We start from the raw sequence: 11,322 nt of genomic DNA on the forward strand, positions 1-11,322 counted from the left end.
TTAAAATACGTGCCTAGTTGTCTTAAGGGTGAGGGCACGCGTACTGTTTTGAATTCATTTAAATCAAGAGCAGCTATTAACATATTGACCTGCACTCCCACTTTCTCCCCATAGCTTGAGTGAGAAGCTCATTATGCAGAGTGTTTGCACAAAACGAGGCTTTCGCATTAATCAGCTGCCTTTCTAATCCTGGGAAATAATCGTTAGGATGTTCTGGTTTGATCTGAGCAGTCAGTGGGCAAAGGTTCAGCCACACGCGTGCGTGTTGGCCGCTGGAGGAGGCTTCACGCTCTGGATGTGTGCACAAGGTCTGTAAGGTGGCTGCTTTTAATTGGGTACTCGTTAGCTTTCTAGAGCTGGTAGTGGTGGTGCTGGCTCTTAGTCCTGTGCACACACAAACCATACGGTGCTTGAGGGTGTTGGTGAAGCACACAGAACCTGTTGGCGCGTTAACTTTCTGGATGAGGATGTGACGCCACCAGAGATGTTCTCCTCCACTAGAAAGGTTGAGCAAACACAGGGCATCTGCTGTTGGAATAAAACCCCAAATCTGAGAGCAATTTGGGATAAGGCTGCCAGCATCCTTCGAAGGGTAAGGAGGACACAGACAACGTCTGGGCCACGCAGGCGAAGCCGGGTGACTGAGCGCCAAACTGCTGCACTGCTTTAGCCCAGGTCCCAGTTGAGGGAACATGGAAGCCATGAGACATTCGTTGTAGGGCGATCCCTAAATTGTCCCTTTCATTTCCTTGCTGAAAAGCAGTTGTTTTGTTTTTTACTCCAAAGATGAGAAAGCGTGTGTTTCTTCTGCCGCTAATTCAAGTTCACCCATTATCAGGCGCGTCGGACGCGAGCCCTTCTCTGCTGTAGGTCTTTGCAGAGGATTTGCTCCAGTGCCAGATGAAATGGTTTCTATCTTTTTGATACTTTTGGCAGCACCTTCTGTTGCACTTAATAGAGATGCTGGATGCTTAGCGGGATGAATAAATGCAAGCAATGGCAGACTTCTGCTTCTGAATACAAAGCTTTAAGCAATGAATAACTATATTTTGTTTGAGCTCTATAAAAGTATAAATTAGACCAAAATTTAGTCGTTGGTCATATGCATCAAATCTATTTTCATTTGTTTTAAAGTGAGTTGTGGAGAAAGTGCTGGTGTGACTTGTGGGAAACAGCGCCGTAAGTATTTCAGTTCTGGGCTTTGGTCGATTAAATCCTGCCAAGCTCAGCGCCCAGTGCAGAGGCTGCAGTCGCTGAATGGCTATACATTCGGGAAAGACTTATGGTTTCTGCCAGACAAAACTTTGCTGTGCAATTCAGAGCAGTTCGGTAGCTCAGGGGCTGCGCATATGGAAAATCCTTTGCCCAGGGGTCCGTTCTGTGTTGGGCTGGCAGCCCCGGGCTCCGTCACCTTCCAAGGCTGAGAGCAACAGGTTTTTATCAGGACAAGAGTACAGCAGATTGGAACTTCGATGTGAAAATAATAATCCTAACAGAAACACGCTTGATATTTTTATCACGTTACGCTGAGCTAGGCAGGATTTCTCAGTGTGTAAGTCCATTAAAGCCTTTATGGCTTCCTCTGAATGGAACTCAACTTCCCAGGCTGGAATTGGATCTCGGAAGGCAGGAGCTGCGTGTTGCTCAGAGTGCCAAAGAACAGGCTCTGTCCTCTTCGCCGTGCTGTTGTGACAATATATTGTCTCAGTACTCTCCTAACACTCCCGTATCTCATGAAGTTACAAACCAAATCCTGGTCGGTATAGGAGCAAGCTGCAGGGCGGCTTCAGCTTTCCGTGGCAAGCGTTTCACCTTCTGTTTGATCAGCGTGGTTACCGGATCGCAGCCTCCTTGACAGGGAGCTTTACCGGAGCTTGGCCAGGCGTCCCTGCGCTGGTGCCACTTCGCCCCTCAGAGGGCTGGGAGCTGTCTGGTTCTCACTGAGCCGAGCACAGCGAGGTGCGGAGCGTCCAGCTCCACGGGATGCGCGAGCGCAGTCACGCTCCAGCGAGCTGTCACACCGGCCTTTCCGAGCACTCCCGGGTTCTTGTTCTGCGTGGGAGCATTTAAGGTAACGCTCGATCATTATTTTTCAACTTTTTTGTAACTGTGGAGACCAGGAGCTTCATAAAGCAGAGCAGAAGCTCTCAAGGTGCAGTTGGAACTAACTCAAATATTTCTGTCTCTTTTGGCCCCTTGTCAAATCTTTTAACTTTATGGAAACTGGAAAAAGGAATCAGAGTGGCACATGCAGAATATTATTCTTTAGACTAAAATTCGGTGGAATCTAAGTGAATGAATGTGCATTTGAAAACAAAGGCTGGCTCTCAAGCGCCTCTCCCACAGCCGCTGCTCTGAGTATCCAAGGTATGTGGCAATAAAATCCGCAGGTGTTTTGTCAGACGGGCACCCGTTTATTTTCCAAACAAGGGCAGGAGGAGCTGTACCTGGAAGTGTCAGCAGCTGAGGAGGCAGAAAACCATGATGGATCATGTCTTGTTTGTCAGACATATTTGAATCTGTCAACTCTTGGATAGGGACAGAAAAGTCCATAGCATCTAACTTGCTAGAGTTAAATACTACTGTCCTGACAGGATTGCAGTGTGCCAAGCCCTGTTGGAAGGCAAGAGCTTTGCTGGATAGATGCGGCGAAGCGTGACTTTGTTAGGGATTTGTGCATCTCAAGAGTTTTGCCAGACGTACCGTGCACGGTCCTGCTTTAGTTTTGCTATATGATCAGCAACTTTGTTCTAGTCCTCAGTTCCCTGAATCAGAGAGGATCACTTATTTCCTCAGCTCTTGCTTTAGAGGGTTGGAGTGTGTTTAATCTTGGGACATGGCAGCAGAGAAAAATGTTTGATGGATTTTTTAATTGAAACTTTTAATCAGGTGTTTGTGAAACAGCTCTCAAGCTCTGGGGATCTGTCCTCCCATACACAGAGCCCGCTGGATTCCTGCTCCTAGTCCTGAGTTTAATTAGTCCAGCCAGTGGCTCACGCCTCAGACTGGGCTTCATTGGAAACGCAGCAGCGCGTTTCCCTTTGCCGGGAAATGAGTGCTTGTGTAGCAAGGCACGTTCTACTGAATTTGTAAAGTGTGTTTTTGAGAAGGTGATTCGATGATGCATAGAGCACCAGAAGGTGTAAGTATGACTTGCACGTAGAAGGACTCTGTACAACACCTTGCTCATGGCACCAGGCCCTGCGTGGCGGGGCGGGGGCGGGGATCGATGCGTTGCCGTAGCCATGTACACAAGATGCTCCAGATGTGCACTGTGGGAAATGCATTTGCCAGGCTGAAAATCCATTAATTTGTGGTGCGGTGAGTTTTCACGTATCAGGAGACACAAATACGAGCAGGGTGAATATGGATTAATTTTAATAGGATTTTTAAGGTTATCTGGAAATGATCATCGGTACCGCTGCAGTGCCACACGTCTGTAAGATTTCAGCCTACACAATAATCATCTGGTTCTGAAAATGGTTACATGTGGAGTTTTAGTAGCTATGGGAGAATTGTTTTATTTTCTCTATGAAATTCTCTGCTGAATTTTATAACGGCGTAATAGATGTCAGGAATAAATAAATGACTAATCCATTGTAGCAGTAGTGCTTGTGCCATGAAACAGAAGTTAAAAAATGAGAACTGTTTAGACAGGCTTGAGCCATGCTTACTCTATAATAATTTTAATTGCTTTTTTATGAAGCCAAGGAATGACTGGCAATACTCTCAAAAACGAGGCGGGATACCGCACCGGAGCAGCCTGATTGCACAGCTCCACGCTGGGTTCGTTACAGCCGAGGGAGGACACGAGGCGCTGCACCCCGTCCCTGCTCTGCCAGGAGCATCGGCTTCGCTTCAGCGTTTTCCCGAGTCGACTCCACTGTTCCAGGTAATGTTGGCAGAGCTACTGAACCTCCCTTTTGCTACCTTGGGGTATTGTGTACTTTTTTCTGCCTGACATAACGTGGGTGTGGGGATTGAGGGTCCCATCTCGTTGCTGAGAAGACACAAACCACGTGGAAGGGCTTTTCTCACCTGTCCTGCTCAGGACAGCCCTGTCTCCTGTCTTGAGCTGGGTATCCAGCCCAAACCAGGGGAAGCAGGTTTAGCAGGCTCTTCCCTCTTAAAAACTAAGAATGGTATGGGGTATATTGACGCATCCTCGGTGCGAAGCCATTTCTCTGTTCACTGGAACGCACAAAGTAAGTGGCACACAGTTCTTAGCTGTCACTCTCCTCCAGCCCTTCTGCCGCTGAGCAGCTCGGTCTCTGCACCCCGACACGAGCACCCTGGGCTCACCGGCTGGATTTTTGGAGAGAAGCCATGAAACTGGGCTGCAGTGATGCTGTCAGCTGGTATAGAACAGGGTAAAAGGTGTTGGGCGTCTACTTACCCCATTAAGTAACACGAGATAATGTGGTACTTTGTCAGACATCCCGCTGCCTGCTGGAACCAGGAACGACAGCGTTCCGGGTTTTAGGTGCATTCAGTATTTTGTCAGATTAGCTGATCAGCCTTGCAGTGTATTGGAAAAGAAAAGGTCCTGGTTTTCTCCTTAGAAAAGGCAATTCTGCAAATGTCTTAGGGAGCAGTCCCAGGTGCAGGATGTATCGAAATGAAAATGTGTAGAGGGATCATTCAAAATAGGCTATGAAAATCATTCCGAAGGCAAGGTGGGAAAGAGATGTAATGAAAAAGGAAATTATCTGGCTTTGTTTTGTTTTCCTGGAGCAGCTGCTGTTTATGAAATCGACACACACAATGGTATGTAACAACAGAAAGATAAAATGGCACAGAAAGGGAGAGTTCGGAAACAGTGGTTACTTGTGTTCTGTGCATCTCCTTGCGCTGTTACACTCATTTGTGTTTAAGATGCTCTTTGTGTGAGAGTATGAATCAGTCACATAAAAGCCTTTCACTTTGTACGTGGTCCAGGTGGATTTCTCTTTCCTTTGCAGTTTGATCTGTGGACACGACCTTTCCGATTCCACCCGTGTGTGCTGATTCTGTACGTTGTCCACGGCGCCTGGCGTGCGAGAGCTGCCTGTGCCGGCTGGGCCGTGCCCCACACACCTGTGCTGTTACCATGGTATTTTTCCCAAAAGGGAAAAAATTAGTGCCAATATTCTGATTGATTTCAATGATAAACATGTTCTTAGAGACTCTTTACATGCTAAAATTGGCGGTGGAGAGTCAGAGACTCTTGTAGTTTTGATATCTCCTTCAATGAAGTTGGAATCATCTGTTAACAGCAAATCAGTTAACAGCACTAATTATGCTAGAAAAATAATCAAGGGGGATTAACATAGGCCAGGAAGCAGCTGAGCAGCGTAATAGCACAAGACAAAATAAATCTGTCCAAACAAGCTGCCCACTACTACAGTTCACAGGTGGCACTGACATCATGTGTGAAGAGAAGGATAAGGCTGGAAATTAATGGATTTAATGGGTTTCTTGAGGCCTGGCCTTGAGTTGGCAGGGAAATTAGCAGTCTGGCTTTCTGCTTGCTTTTGGGTCCAAGGAGATGTTGATGGAGTGTGAAAAGGCAACGCTGTTCCTCGGGTTGCTGGAAGGGAGCCTGTTTTCCTGCGGGGATCTCTCCTGTTCCTAATGAGCTCTGAGAGCCGTGCATCCGCCTGCAAACCCGCAACCAGGGCCTGTGGGACCCTGCCCCGCGTCCCTTCCTTGTCTCTTGCACCTGAAACTCCCTCTTCTGCGTGACCCGAGCTGGAGCTTTTCCACTCGGCGGGACGAGCAGGAGCTGCCGGGTCCCGCCCCGTGTCCGTGAGTCCCAGCCCCGCTTTGTGCTAGGGTTTGTCATAACAAACCACGCGTATGGATGTTGAAAAGCAGCAAAAGAACTGATAAAATATGCGCCCAATATAAATTCATGAGCAAGGTAATGCAATAGGATCGTTTCAACACAAGGGTTATTTTCTACTTGCCTTTTTAATTTGAAATATTCAGAACCGTCTCAGAGTTTCAATGTGTAATGAAATCCTGACCGGTTTCCACCAAATTACAATTGTACAGGCTTGGCTTAATAATCTATTGCCATCTGGAATCGGGTCAAAGCAAATCCACATACATTATATAACTTGAATTGGTTTATACAAAGAGAAGGGGATATAATATCTTAAGCCTTTTAAATAAGGGATAAGTGCAGTACTGGGAATTTGTTAATATTATCTCATGCTGAATTTTAAAAAGCACTTTATTTAAAGATGAAACTGTTTGTTTGTTGGGGTCAGTTGATCTCCTGTGTCTGGGAGTTGTAATTGGTGGGGATGCCAACAGACGGTTACCCGGGGTTGCTGTGTCTGTGGGCAGAGCTGCTGCGGTGAGCTGGGGGACGTACCGGGACGAACGGGGCGAGAGCTCGGCCAGCCACGAACGAGCAAAGGAATCACTTGCTGGAGTGAACGGAAATGGTTGTGGCTTAAAGCCTAGGCTTTCCTACACTGGTCATGAAAGCTAAGCTAGAACTCCATAAATAGCTCCTTCTATCAATATTAGTTACTCGCCTGGAGAGAATTGTCCAAGCTTCTTTATTTTCATAGGAGAAAGGTAATTTATTGACATTTTAAAGCATATTGAGTACTTAGAGGAGGCTGGAGGGATCTACAGAGGTTGCCAGGGCACTTCCAGGGCTCAGTTGCTCAGGTTCGCTCTGGAAAATTGCTGTTCAGCTCAGAAGGGATCTCAGGCGTTATTCTGCAGTCTCGGTGCAGCATAAGCCTCGGTTGCTGCTCCCAAAGTGGTTTCTTTACACCCTCTGTGCGATGAGTTGGGCTGTCTTACAAATGCACAGGTACGTGGGCTGCACCCTACACTGACACTTCAGCAGCTCTTTGGGAAGAGGGACTGGACATTTGGAGCCCTGCGGAGCTGTTGGGGACAGATGGGGACACGGCTGTGCCGAGCCGGGCCGTCCAGCCCGCGCTGCACCCGCTCCAGCCGCGCGGCCCTGGCTGCCAGCACGGCCAGCCTGACATTTTCTGGGACAATATTTTTAGGTGTCTTGGTTGTCATCACTGCAATTTTAGAGCCCAGAGCATAGAATAAAGAGAGCAAAACCCTGATTTTAGTGACTTGTATGTGCATTTAAGACTTTTGGAGCAGTATCCCTGACTGGCTGGGGTGCAAGGTGCCAGTACGGCAGTGGGGAGTGAAATGCAGGGATTTCGCAGCAATAAATAGAAGTTAGATAAAAATAGATCAACTAAAATATACTGCACACCAACAAGTCTTGTGTAGCGGCCTGAAACGTGACCCGCTGTCCATCATTAGCCCCGTAATCAATCAAGAGGCCTCGTGCTGCGGTGGCCATGACAATGGGTCCCAGCAAAGCGCTTCTCAGCTGCTGCTGGGGCCACGGGCCGGGCAAACCGGGAATGCGAATTGTTTCCACATGGTGACATGCGGCCGGTTTGAGATGAGCGGTGTCACAAAAGCCCCCTCGCTCTGTCGCTGGCATGTCAGCAGTTGTCAGGCACAGGGCAAAGGGCAAAGGCCGAAGAATAGGCTTGTAAGACTATTTTGCTCTACTTTAAGTAGGTTTGTTTTACGCTGTCGTTGCCATACGCGTTGCCACGTTTGAGGTCACGACATGATTTGGCTAAAATCTGAGTGTTTCTGTGCCCAAGGAGACCGTTGCATCTGCAGCACGTGTAGCACGTGGGCTTTGGGACAGAATGGTCCTTTCCCAAGGGCTGAGCTGGCGCTGTCCTGGCGGGGACAGGAGGTGGCACCGCTGGGCACAGCTCCCGCTCCCGGAATGTCACCCAAGCCCTGATCCAAAGATCAAATTAACCCGCGTGTGAAGGACGTTGGTTTAATGGGAATTCTCCGGGATCAGATTTAATTCACCCGAGCTTATTTTAAAAGTATATAAAGCCACATTGCCAAATCCCACACTGACTTGCCAACTATTCCGACTATTCCGACCCTCCTGGTTGCTGTACAATGCAATATTACAGGATGTGGCCACCGGTCTGCAGTAGATGCAGGAGGACCTGGAGCCATGAGGGTCACAGTCAAGGCAACAGGAACAGCGATCGAGTAGATGATCAGTACAGTATAGACAGTTAAATTAAAAACGAGTAAGAAATACATATTAATATATCAGTACAGAAAGATAAAGATAAAAACCACATGGCACTGAATATTGCCTTGGTTTGAATCTCACGTAATACATACAGAACCTAAAGTCATTACATAATTACCTATGCTAAGTTAATTAGCATTCACTTAGAAGAAAACATCCTTTGGCATTTGACAGCGTTTGAACTTTGTGTTGCTTGTTCAGAAACAGCTACCAGGAAAAAACCCACACAAGTCCACTTAGGGAATGGCTGAACAACTCAAAAATATCTTGAAATTAAAGTGTTTTCTGTGTTTTCTTGCCATGTGTATGCTCATATGAAAACAAGCAGGGGGGTTTAGAATTCTCATTTTGCATGAATAACATATCAGATGATATTATTAGTATTCACGGAACATACTTGATTCACTTATCAGCAGCACCACTTTCTCTGGAGAGGAGAAGTGAATTTGTGCTTCTTTGGGGCTTTTAGTGTGTTCTGAACTATCGCTGGCAGTTGCGGATCTTTGTAAGTGTTCATGTAACCCAGGGAACGTTTGAACTTCAATAAGTTTGATTTCGTAGCCCAGAGCAGCTGATGGCAGGGTCGGAGCACTCGCTGAGCCAGCCAAGGCGGCGGTGCTGAGCTGAAGGGGAATGACTAATTCTGAGGTACGCTCATGAGCTGCTGGTTATCTGCCAAGTGTGGAACCCAGTACGGATTGTTATACCCCAGAGGGGTTGTATCTTCCACACACTGAATACAGCCTGTATGCGATCTCTCCATGGAGTTTGCTTTAAACTTCAAGATAAATTATTAAATGGCTATTTTTAGAGATTATCCCGATACCAAATCTTCAAGAGTGTCATCTTCTCCTTTTGTCTCAACCTTTGGGCTTTTCTGTGTGCCCTCTTACCTGGAGCATCATTTCACAGCACTTAAGCCAGCACAAAAGGTAACGCGCTCGTTGTGAGCTTTAGGCAGAGCTTATCTGAGCTGAGTAGAAATGAAAAAGGAATAAAGCAGATCTGAGAAAAGCCTTTCACTGAACTAAGGATTTCTGGATTTTGCAGTAATTAACTTGAACTGGAGTAATTAAAGCGGTGAGTTTGTATGTAAGGAAGGCCTGGCAAAAATGAACATTGGCCTTTTGTACTTTGGATGAGGATTTTATGATATAAACCCATCTGCCTTCTCTGGCAAAGTAAAAGCAGATTACTCTGTCTGGGATCTTTTCTCACATGGTGATTATTTGAAATCATTTTCTCATGTCTGTGACTCTGATATATCATTGAGTGAATGGAAAAGGAACCAGTCCTCAAGTGTTTAAGAAATAAAACCTTGCTAAGAGTGAATCTTTGTGTATGGGTGGGTGAGAAAGGAAGGGAAAACCTGTTCCTTATTGTCCTTCTGTAGGCTCTATATCCTAAGAGAGGTTTATGTCCAAAAATCCAGGACAAAATAATATTCCTTCTATGTAAATAAGATGTAATCTAATTCATTATATAAACATTGAATGTGTAGGGGTTTTTTTATCATTCAGCTCTCTTTATTCTGAACACTAGGCCTGAGCCAGGCGGCTGCCCGGGACCGCAGGAAGGGGTTGCCATCTGCTGGCAACCGAGCGCAGGCTCTGAGGCCAACGCGTTGGGGACCTGAGTCCTGAAGTCCTGGAGAAGCTGGATGACTTAGTGTGACCCAATGGCGCAGCCCTGGAGAAGCTGGATGACTTCGTGTGACCCAACGGTGCAGTCCTGGAGAAGCTGGATGACTTCGTGTGACCCAATGGTGCAGCCCTGGAGAAGCTGGATGACTTCGTGTGACCCAACGGTGCAGCCCTAGAGAAGCTGGATGACTTAGTGTGACCCCAGTGGTGCAGCCCTGGAGAAGCTGGATGACTTAGTGTGACCCCAACAGTGCAACCCTGGAGAAGCTGGATGACTTAGTGTGACCCCAACAGTGCAGTCCGACCTGAACAGTGACAGGGGGACGGAGTGACAGGACAAGCGATGATGGCTTCAAACTGAAAGAAGGTGAGTTTAGATGAGATCTAAGGTAGAAATTCCTCCTTGGACGGGCGGTGAGGGCCTGGCCCAGGCTGCCCAGAGCAGCTGGGGTGCCCGAGGCCAAGCTGGACGTGGCTCTGAGCAACCCGGGCTATGGAAGGTGTCCCTGCCCGTGGCAGGGGCTTGGAACCAGGTGATTTTCAATGTCCCTTCCAACCCAAAGCAGTCTGCGAGTCTCTGAAATATTGTGAATTTTGTGTACCACGGACATGGTGAGGTGAGATGTAGGTGGGTGTGCGACTGCTGCTCATTAAGCAGCCTGAGCTGGTTGCCGTGGCCAGGTTTAACTAATGCACGTGATCTGTGCCTGCTCTGGAAACGAGGAGGAGAATTGTTGATGCCTGGTTTTGTGGTTCACTAACAGCCCTGGCTTCTGAGGTGCTGCAAGCGAAAACCAGCACATTCTTGGAGCTTGGTCTGGGGTAAAATGTTTTCAGTAAGGAACCTACAGGCATGAGAAAGGCAGGGGAGGAGTAAAGTCAAACAAACAGCAACATCAGTCTTGCTACCTGTAGATATTGCTCCCAGTTACTGGAGGGATGTGAGCAGCAGCCACAATGCCAGTGCTCAGTCACTGTTAGCGTCTCTTGCCTTGTGCGCACAGGTTCACGTGCTCTGCTTCGTTTCCTGGAGCTGTAGCAGGATTCATTTAACAGGGGCAGTGACACCCCAGACTGAGGAAACACTCCGCGTTTTCAAAGCCCAAACCACTCAATATTTATTTCCTGATAAAAGTTTTAAGTACAGCGTATTTAGTGTATTTATAAACCCCACAGCTTTTCTCGTGCGGTGTCTCAGGTGACTGATGCTGTGGAGCGTCCCCCGGGCTCCCTGCACGTCTGGAGTTGCCCGCTCTGGCACAAGAGGGAACTGCAGCACTAGGGTGGGAGCTGCTGTTCTTCACCTTTGCTATACAGACTCGGTACTTACATTATATATCTAGCTAGAAAAACTGGCTATGTTCTTACAGGTAAGAACATGCGTGGAATTCCATGCGTGGAAGTGTCAACTTTCTAGTGGTTTTGAGGTTTTATTTCTGGCTGGATAAAACTTGGTAACATTTTAATGGCTTTTCAAGGCTTGCAAAGTTTTCTTTTGAATTAAGTGATTTCTTCTGGTAATTTTTAAAATGCGTATTTTCCTCAGCACAGAGGATTCATTTAAAAAGG

This window comes from Patagioenas fasciata, chromosome 9, assembly GCF_037038585.1.
Source record: "Patagioenas fasciata isolate bPatFas1 chromosome 9, bPatFas1.hap1, whole genome shotgun sequence".
NCBI lineage: Eukaryota > Metazoa > Chordata > Aves > Columbiformes > Columbidae > Patagioenas > Patagioenas fasciata.